The sequence below is a fragment of the Hypanus sabinus genome, chromosome 4 (genome assembly GCF_030144855.1).
Source record: "Hypanus sabinus isolate sHypSab1 chromosome 4, sHypSab1.hap1, whole genome shotgun sequence".
Lineage (NCBI taxonomy): Eukaryota > Metazoa > Chordata > Chondrichthyes > Myliobatiformes > Dasyatidae > Hypanus > Hypanus sabinus.
The window spans coordinates 158876734-158887906 of NC_082709.1; positions in this window are offsets into that span (position 1 = coordinate 158876734).

Below are 11173 nucleotides of genomic sequence, written 5' to 3' on the forward strand. Positions count from 1 at the left end.
AAATCAGGAAAAAACTTAATGTTTCTGAAACAGAGACATTATGAGAGTGGATCAAAATCTATGAAAATACTGGCAAGGAAAATGAAAAAAAAGATAGCATAAAATACAATTCATAGAATTCGGTACCCAAGAACAAAAATGATAAAAAAATAAGCTAAATGAAATTCAAGAAGCTTTTGAAGTGTTTTACAAAACTCTATATTCCAAAGTTCCAGAGGGAAGCATAACCCAAGTTGACACATTCTTGAATTGTCTAGAATTACCCACTTTAAGCGAAGAACAAAATAGAAGGATAACTGCTGACATAACTGAAGTTGAATTAAAAGCTGCAATTAGTAGGCTTAAATTAAGCAAGTCACCAGGATCAGATGGGTATATGGCAGAGTTGTACAAAGAATTTAAAAATGAGTTAATTCTTGTTTTACTCCCCACACTGAACTGGGCTCCAAAAAAGGCACAAATGCCACCCAGTTGGAAGGAAATGATCATCTCAGCTATACCGAAAGAAGGCAAGGATAAAAATGGAATGCAGGTCATTTAGGCCAATATCCATTCTTAATGTAGATTATGGGTAATTTACCTCCATCATGGCCAAACGATTAGAAGAGTTTCTACCCATACCGATACATAATAATCAGACAGGTTTTATACAACAACACCAGACTCAAGACAATATACGAAGGACACTTCACATTATGGATCATATACAAAAATATAAAATTGAAGCAATAGTGATAAGCATAGACGCTGAAAAAGCATTTGATTTGGTTAATTGGAATTTTCTTCACAGAGTTTTACATAGATTTGTTTTACATGACACAATTATTAAAACTATACGGACACTACATGACAATCCTACTGCTAGGATTAAAATCAATGGATATTTATCAAATAGTCTTACCCTAGAAAGGGGCATGAGACAGGGTTGTGCATGATCACCACTACTCTTCGTGTTATATCTGGAACCATTAGCTCAATACATCAGACAAAATGAAGATATCAGGGGAATTACTATTAAAGGGACAGAGCATAAATTGGCTTGTTATGCGGATGACATTTTGATCTATCTAGGGCAACCAACATACTCTTTGCCTAAATTGATGCAATCCTTTGAACAATATGGTCAATTATTGGGATACAAGATCAACATAGATAAAACCCAATTACTTTCATATTACTATAGCCCACCAAGAGAAATTGAGAGTCGATACCCTTGGGCATGGCACGCAGAGTCTTTCAAATATTTGGGCATCATTATGCCAAAAGATTTGGTAAAATTATCAGGATGTAATTATCAGCCTTTATATAAAAAAATTAAGGAAGATGTGACAAGATGGAACCTGATTCCTTTTTTCAGTCTCAGTTCAAGGATTGAGTCTATTAAAATGAATATACTGCCCAGACTGTTATATCTCTTTCAGACCTTACCAATAGAGATTAATCAAAATCAATTCAATGAATGGAACAAGATGCTATCAAGGTATATTTGGCAGGGTAAAAGGCCTAGAGTTTGTCTCAAAACTTTGCAATTAACAAAGGAAAAGTGGGGATGGACTTTCCTTCTCTTAGAGATTATTATTTTGCAGCACAGTTGAGAGCTGTGATATGTTGGTGCAACCCATCATATGACGCTCAATGGAAAAACATTGAGGAGTGGGTACTTCCCATCCCCATACAAGCAATTTTGGCTGATAACAACCTGCAAAGGTACATAAATACTATTGATAACCCCTGGGTGAAATTGACTCTTAAAATTTGGAAAACTACTATAAAAGAATTTTATCTAGAGGGAGATATTGCAATTCTTAAATGGCGTTAATATGACTCGGATTTTACACCAAATAAATTGGATGCTAGATTTAAGGAATAACAGCTCTTTGCAACATAATGAAAGAAGGAACACTGTTCAGTTTTGAAATGCTTAAAGAGAAACACTTATTAGAAAAACAAGATTTTTATAGCTATTTACAGATGTGACAATATGTTAATAAGACATTTAGAGATGTAACTAAGGCAAATACATGCTTGATAGAGCTCTTTAGAAAAGTATATAATTCAGATAATGGTAGCAGAATCATTTCAAGTATGTATAAGGGGTTGTCAAATCTTAAAACACATTCGACTTCATACAGTAAAACAAAATGGGAGAAGGAAGGAGGGGTAATTATATCTGGGGAAGAATAGACAACAATATGGAGATATCAATGGAAGTGTACCAGTTCACAGAAATGGAGGGAGTTTGGATGGAAAAACTTAATAAGATATTTTATTGCACCCTCTCAGAAATCCCATTAAGATAGTAACCTCCCTGTTTGCTGGAGAAATTGTAGAAATCAAAATGCAAATCAATATCCTATTTTTTGGGACTGCCCTGTTATCAAAAACTATTGGAGGGGGATACACAATGCCTTACAAGACATCTCTAAATGTGAAATACCCTTGGAGAGTAAGACCATATATTTTGGATATAGACGTCAAGAATGGTTGAAATGAGATAAGTAGTTAATGAATATACTGTTGGTGGCTGGTAAAAAGACTCTTACTAGGAAATGATTATCACAGGGGAGCCCAACTTTAAATGCATGGATGGAAATTACAATGGACATTTACAAAATGGAGAAGATAACAGCATCTGTTAATCATAAGCTGGAACAATTTGATTCATATTGGAAAAACCGGCTTAACTACATAATGCCTCATAGGCCCGATTTTATTCTCACAAACCAATGAATCTGTAGTTTAAAAAAAATCGTTCCCTACTTGTACATAGTTCTTTCCTTTTGTTGTTTTTTTTTCCACTCTTTTCTATAAGTGTATATCCCAGATAAATACTTTGTGGAGATTTGTGATATATATGATTATATGATATATATGTACAATGTCTGAAATACATCTTATGGAAATGTTTGTTTGATGAACTTCAATAAAAAAATAAATTACAAGAAGTATTCCATCTGCCATTTTCTGGCCCATTTTTCCATTTGATCCAGATCCCACTGCAAGCTTTGGAAGCCTTCCTCGCTGTCCACAACGCTTCCAATCTTAGAGTCATCAGTAAACTTGCTGATCCAATTTACCATATTATCATCCAGATCACTGATATAGACAACAAACAACAATAGTCCCAGCACAGATCCCTGAGGCACACCACTAGTCGCAGGCCTCCAGTCTGAGAAGCAATCCTCCACTACCTCAATTTCAAATCCAGTTTACAACCTCTCCATGGGTACCTAGTGTCTGAACCTTCTGAATTAACCTCCCATGTGAGACCTTGTCAAAGGCCTTATTAAAGTCCATGTAGACAACATCCACAGCCTTTCCTTCATCTACTTTCTTGGTAACCTCCTTGAAAAACTCTACAAGATTCGTTAAACATGATCTAGAACACACAAAGCCATGCTGACTATCCTTAATCAGCCCTTGGCTGTCCAAATACTTGTATATCCGATCTCTCAGAACATCTTCCAATAACTTACCTACTACTGATGTTAGGCTCACTGGCCTGTAATTATCTGGTTTACTTTTGGGTCATTTTTTAAACAACGGAACAACATAAGCTACCCTCCAATCCTCCGGCACTGCACCAGTGGCTAAGGACATTTTAAATATTTCTGCCAGCGCCCCTGCAATTTCTACACTTGTCTCTGTCAAGGTCTGAGGAAATATCATGTCAGGCCCAGCGAATTTGTCTACCTTTATTTGCTGTAAGGCAGCAAGCACCTCCTCCTCTTTAATCTCTGTATGTTCCATGACACTATTGCTTGTTTCCCTTCCTTCCATATACACTATGCCAGTTTCCTGAGTAAATAGTGATGCAAAAAACTGTTTAAGATCTACCCCATCTCATGAGGCTCCACACATAAACGACCACTCTGATCTTCTAGGAGACCAATTTTGTCCCTTACTATCCTTTTACTCTTAATATACTTGTAGAAACCCTTCGGGTTTACCGTCACATTATCTGCCAAAGCAACCTCATGTCTTCTTTTTGCCTTCCTGATTTTCTTCTTTAGTATTTCCTTACATTTTCTATACTGTTCAAGTACCTCATTTGTTCCTTGTTGCCTATCCCTGCTATACACCTCTCACTTTTTCTTACCCAGATTGCCAATATCCTTTGAAAATCAAGGTTCCTTATTCCTGTTAACTTTGCCTTTAATCCTGACAGGAACATGCAAACTCTGCACTCTCAAAATTTCACCTTTGAAGGCCTTCCACTTACTGAACACACCCTTGCCAGAAAACAACTTACCCCAATCGACTCTTCCTAGATCCTTTCTCATTTCCACAAAATTCCTCTCAGTGGTCCTTCAGGACTGGTTGGGAATTCAGCCCGAAGGCATGCCCCATGGGTGGCAGGAAAGAAAGTGTACGTGCAGAGGGTTCGCTCTATCTTTTATACTCCCAGGGTGCCCGGAACCAGAGATAGGCTCCATTACACCCAAATGTCAACCAAAAAGTATCACAATGTTTAAACAAACCAGTCAGCATGATGGAAGCGGTTTTAAACAGAATAAACTGCGCCCTACAGTGGAAGTCACTATATCATGTAATTCAGTCCTCAGGTTAGTAAAACTCTCGCAGTTGCCCATTAAACTACAAACACAAGGCAAAAGTATAATACCCTGTATTATAAGTCCAATAGTTACACCTCAGTGTATTACTGTAATCCATCAAATTCCCTGTGCCCCAAAAGGCCTCCAACTGCCCCACAGTTTGTTTAGTTACATATCTGCTTGTAACATGCTTACTTCCTGGGTTTTATAAATCGGAGAGGTTTAGTAAAGTATCTGTCCATTTAAAGGGTATCTGAGCATACAGTGTTGTGGTTTTGGGTAGTTAAGATCAATACTTGTTTAGCCAGATGCCAGATTTGGTGCCTCACTGTTCATTTCTTAAATAACTAATCTCACACACCTATTGTTAAATCAGTTCTGCTCTTTTGATCCTCTAACCTGCTCTCCCACATGACACCATAATGTTGGCTATACTGAGTGGCCATGCGGCCTCGACTGTGTCGATCTGCAGCATTGCCTTACAGACTTCTTGCTGTGCTGGAAGAGCAATAAATTTCAGGCAGTCAAAAGAGAGTTCTTCACCAAATTAATGAACTTCAAGCAGCACTTGACAATTATCTTGGTCTGTGCCTCCGGGAATATTCCGTAGGTCAGAGTTTTCCATAAAACAAGTCGAGACACTGCCCCTAGTAACTGTCTCCAAAACCCCTTGGCATATCCACAGTTTGCAAAGAGGTGAGTGTCTATTTCTTCTTCACTGCACCATTCCTGACAGCAGCTCGTGTTGTAGATGATATTTTATCTTTACGTGAAATACCCAACAGTAATGTATTGATTTATTTCTTTTAGTGCAATGATATCCCTTACCATTAATTATTTACTGATAACATATGCTGGTGCATTAATTTATTGGTCTCTCCACAAAGTGAATATAGATGTTAACTTCACGTCCAACTGTGTGTCTTTATTTATTTGATAAGTATTTATATAGGCACTACAAATTGGCGATGAGGACAAACCAGAAGGTCAAAGAATATCACTAACTGTACCGATAGTTATGAGATGACAGAATTCAGAAGAAGGGAGAAAGACAGCAAGAGGAAACCACTAGTAATAGTTGTGAGATTTAGATTTCACAAAAGGAAGCAGCCAAAGGATGAAAGCTTTTCTGAATATATTGGAAAACTTCACAGACTCTCACAATACTGTGTCTTTAGAGATGGTCTTTCTGATGCATTAAGGAACAAGCTTGTATGTGGCATGCATAGTCAAAGCACTCTAAAGAGGCTACTGTCAGAAAGAGACTTAACCTTCGAACAGCATTGACCATTGCAATATTGTTAGAAACTGTAGCAGAAGATGTGGCACACTACAGGAAAAGAGCTTAGAATGTGAAATGTACAAAATATCCCTGAATTGTGCAAAAAGACAAAAAGTTTATTGATGTGGCAAATCCTCCCATGATACAAATGACTGTTAGTTCAAAGAAGTCTACAGGAAGTATCACAGACACGGTCCCATAAAGAGAGTGCAAGTCAGAAAAAAAGCATAACCAAAGAGAAAAACCACACAGGGAAAAATGTCAAACACAAAATCAAACAAATGTGTCTGGTGTAAAACTGAAAGTGGACTTGGATACAGGTCAGATTTGTCTCGAATTTTAGAAGCCAACTTCAACAGACTGTTTTCTAAGCCACCATAAGAGAGAACTCAGTGATGCTAAAGACTTACACAGATGAAAAATTATCTCCTAAAGGCAAACTGAAAGCAAAGGTGATGTACAGAGGCACAACAGAGCCATTAGAGTTTTATGTATTGAAAACTGGAGGGCCAGCATTTTTTGGACATGAATTGTTGAGAAAAATCCAAATGGACTGGCACACAATCAAAGCTCTCAATGTGTCATCAATAAGCAGCTGCAGCCCAAACAGTAGCACTAACCAGAGACTGTCACAACTATGTAATGCTAATGAAAAGATGTCTGAGGAAGGTATTGGTAAACTCAAAGGCATGGAAGCCAGAATTGAACTGGATGAAGCAGCAACATCAAATTTCCATAAAGTGCATTAGTGCCTTACTCACTACATCATAAAGTGGATACAGTACTGAACTTCAGAGCTTAGAGGCATCTGGCAGTCTCTCCAAAGCTGAGCGGATTAATTGGGCCAAGCCCATTGTCCCAGTAATCAAGAAAGGGAAAGCCCAAGCTATTAGCATATGTGGGAACTGCAAAGTGAGCATCAACCCTATGCTGTGTACTGTGCAGTATCCTCATCACGAATAGAAGACATTTTGCATCTTTGGCAAGCAGGGAGAGGTTTTGAAAGATTGACTTTTCAATAGCCTATCTACAAATGGAGAGTGAGGAGTCAAAAAGGAAGTTCCTTACAATCGACACTCACAAGGAACTTTTCCAGTATACTCATCTCATCTTTGGTGTTGCATCGGCTCCAGCAGATTGGCGAAGAGCAATGACCAAGTTCTCCGAGGTAACCCAGGAACAGAATATTACCTTGTCGACATCATTGTGACTGGCAAAAGATGATGAAAAGCACCTCCAGAACTTTGGTAAAGTGCTTACCAGGGTCTACGTGCAAAGAGAGAGAAATGTGAGTTGTTCAAGAATGAAATCCCCTACTGTGGATAGGTCATTGACAAGCATGGCTTACATAAGTCACAAGAGAAGACTAATGCAGTGCTACACCCAAACCAGAAAATATGTCACAACTCAGGTTGTACTTGGGTCTTGTAAACCACTACCACTGCTTTCTCCCAAACATTGCTACAGTGTGTCACCCATTGAACACATTGTTGCAGGCAGGAGAAAAGTGGGAATGGTCAGAAAGATGTGAAATAGCATTCAAGGAAACAATGAGACTAATAACATCAAACAAACTGCTCATTCATTATGACCCATCTCTGCTCATCAGATCAGCATGCAGTGTGTCCCCTTGAGGCATTGGTGCCATTCTGTCACACCTTATGAAAGATGAATTTGAACATCCGATTGTATTTGCTTCAAGATCACTGACAAGGCAGAACACAATTACGCACAGATTGACTCCTATGGACAAACATTTACTCTAAAGACAGACCACCAGCTTCTTGTGTCAATTTTCACTCACAGGGAGAGAATCATAGTGACGTCTGCTACCAGGTTACAACGTTGGGCACTACTCCTGGGAGCCCGCTCTCATGACATAGAGTTCAAGGGTACCAAACAACACAGCAATGCTGACAGCTTGTCACGTCTTCCACTGTTGGCAACTGAAGAAGAAAAGTCTTCATTCTGTGACCCAGCAGAAGTGGTCTACACTGCATTGGTGGACCAGCTGCTGGTAACAAATTCTGAAATACAAAAAGAAACAAGGATTGACCCGTCTTGTCAAAAGTCTATGGCATCACCCTGCAAGGATGGCCAGCTCATGGTAATCCTATGTTTCCAGAGTTCTCGGTGAGATGAGACCAACTGTCTCTATGTCAAAGAACCCTGATGTATTGATCTCATGTTGTGGTTCTGTCTAAACTGCACACCAGTGTATTAGAAAATCTGCATGAAGGACACCTGGAGAGTCTCACCCAGAGCTACATGTGGTGGCTGGAAGTAGATCAACAGATTGAAGACTTACCGAATGCTGTTTGGGATGCCACCCAAAGTTCAAAATGCACCCCTTCAGGCACCATTACACTCTTGGGAGTGACCATCTTCACCATGGCAAAGAGTACTTATTGACTTTGCTGGGCCAGTTATGGATTCCATGTTTCTGATTGCTGTGGATTTTCATTCAAGGTGGTCTGAGGTCACACCAATGAAGTCAACCACCTCAGAAAAGACAGCTTCTGCTCTGAGTACTATCTTCTCCAAAAGTGGCTTACCAGAACAAATTGTGAGTGACACCAGACCATAATACACATCAGAAGAGTTCAGACTGTTCATGAATAAAAATGGCATCAGACATTTCAAGTCAGCTCCTCACCACCCAGCAACGAATGGGTTGGCTGAAAGGATTATCCACACCTTCAAGAAGTCCATTAAAGCTATGGACAAGGAGGACATTTCTTTAAAGCACATAAGTGGACAACTCCCATTTTTGTGTATCGGAACTCTGATCATGCGATGACAAACGAAACACCTGCAATGCTGTTCATGAGCAGGAACCTGAGACCTGAAGCCAGACCTAAGGAGGGAAGTGCAGAATCAACAGTTCAGCCAGTTGCAAGTAAATCAGCAAGGAGCTTCGAGGCTGGACAGGAAGTCCTAGCGTGTGATTGCCAAGAAGACAAGTGGACACCCAGTGGGATAGCTACAAGAACTGGACCACTAACATACACGTTGTATGTTAGAGATCATACATGGCAATGTCATAAGACCACAAGATATAGGAGCAGAATTAAGCCATTTGGACCATTGAGTTTGCTCCACCATTTCATCATGACTAATCCAATTTTCTTCTCAGCCCCAATCTCCTGCCTTCTCCATGTATCCCTTCATGCCTGAACCGTTCAAGAATCTATCACCCTTTGCCATAGGTATATATAAGGACTTGGCCTCCACAGAATTAGAATTAGATATTTTAGATTATTTTAAATGTTGTTAGATGATTAGTTCTTGATGTTTTTCTTAAAAACAGTGGCCAGTGCTCAGGCGTGGGAAGCATCAGAGGCATTGGAGGCAGTGGAGGGCAGGCAGAGCACCACAAAACATGGCGAGTTCTTTCTCCTTGCCTGTTTTGTTTTCTTATTTTTTAAACCATAAAAGAGAAATGGGGTCTAGCGAAGCGGCCATCTTCAAAATGGGGGCTAGGGTCAGAGTTTGAACATAGAGGTTTCGACAAGAAGAGGCTGAGGCCAAATAAACCAGTAAGAAGAGTAGATTTTCCTTTCGTTATTGTTGATTTGGTTGGTTGCCCATTGTACAGTGCAGAACAGGATGGCAGACATGGCAGTGGAATGCTCCTCCTGTAGGATGTGGGAATTCATGAAACCTGATGGTCTCCCCGATGACTACACCTGCAGGAAGTGAAGCCAACTCCAGTTCCTGAAAGACCGCATTAAGGAGCTGGAGCTGGAGTTGGATGAACTAAAGATCATCCGGGAGGCCGAGCAATTGATAGATAAGACTTTTCTTTCTTCAATATTTTTATTAATTTTCTACATAGAAGAATACAGAGTACAGTAAGATATATGTCAAAAAAAGGATTAAATATTATCAAATACATTATATTTGAATCACACTTGGAATTTCATTACCCTATATTCATGTAAATTAAATCATAATATTGAAATGTAATAATTTCATTATACAAAAAAGAAGAATCTAATCCCACTACCAAGACTGAAAGATGTTTGGTAAAGAAAGAAAAGAGGAAACAAAATTCTTATCATATAGTGAAATACATTATTAGCCAACATCTGTACTTTAAGAGCAAATCAAAGGTTTTGCAAAAAGTTCAAAAATGGTCCCCACAATGTTTGAAAGTCTTGGTTAGATTCAGAAATTGAAATCTTCTCTAAATTTAAGCATGACATAACATCATGTAACCATTGAGTATGAGTAGGTGGAACAACATCCTTCCATTTAAGCAAGAGTGCCCTCCTAACTATAAGAGAAATAAAAGCCAAAATGTGAAAATCAAATATCTCCAAAATAATATCTTTTCCTCCAACAATACCGAACAAAGCAGTCAAAGGGTTCGGCTTAAAATTTACTTTGAAAAGTACAGAGAAAGTTTGAAATACTTCCTTCCAGTACTTTTCAAGACTCAGACATGTCCAAAACATATGAATTAGTGAAGCTTCTCCATTTTTACATCTATCAATTTTATTGGTTTTTATTTGGATAGATAAGACTTTTGAGCAGGTGGTTACACTCAGAGTGCAGAATTCAGGGAGTAGATGGGTGAACACCGAGAGAGGTAAAGGGAGAAAGAAGTCAGTGCAGGGTCCCCCTGTGGCCATTCCCCTCAGCCACAGGTATATCCCTTTGGATACTGCTGAGGGGGTTGTCCTATCAGGGCAAGGCAGTAGCAGCCAGACCAATAGTACTGTGGCCAGTTCTGAGCCTCAGAAGGGTAGGGTGAAGTCAGGCAGACTAATAGTCATAACAGACTCAGTAGTTAAGGAACAGATCGGAGATTCTGCGGCAGCAAAAGAGAAAGCAGGATAGTGCATGGCCTCCCAGGTGCAAGGGTCCAGGATGTCTCTGAGTAGTTGCAGAATATTCTTGAAGGGGAGAGTGAGTAGTCAGAGGTCATGGTACATGTTGGTGCCAACGACATATGCAGGAGAGGGGTAGAGGTCCTGCACAGTATGTTTAGGGAGTTAGGAAGGAGGCTGAAGAGCAGGACCTCCAAGGTGATAATCTTAGGATTTCTCCCAGTGTAATGAGCTAGGGAAGGTCAGAACAGGAAAATAGCGCAGACGAATGAGGGGCTGAGGAGATGATTTCAAGTTCTTGGATCACTGGAACCTTTTTGGAGGGAAGGGGTGACCCGTACAAGTGGGACAGATGGCATCTGAACTGAAGGGGAATGAATGTCCTGGAAGGGAGGTTTGCTAATGTTATTGGGGAGGGTTTAAACTAGATTTGCAGGGGTCTGGGAACAGAAGTGAAGAGGCAGAGGATGAGGTGGTTGGTGCTCAAGTAGAGACAGCTG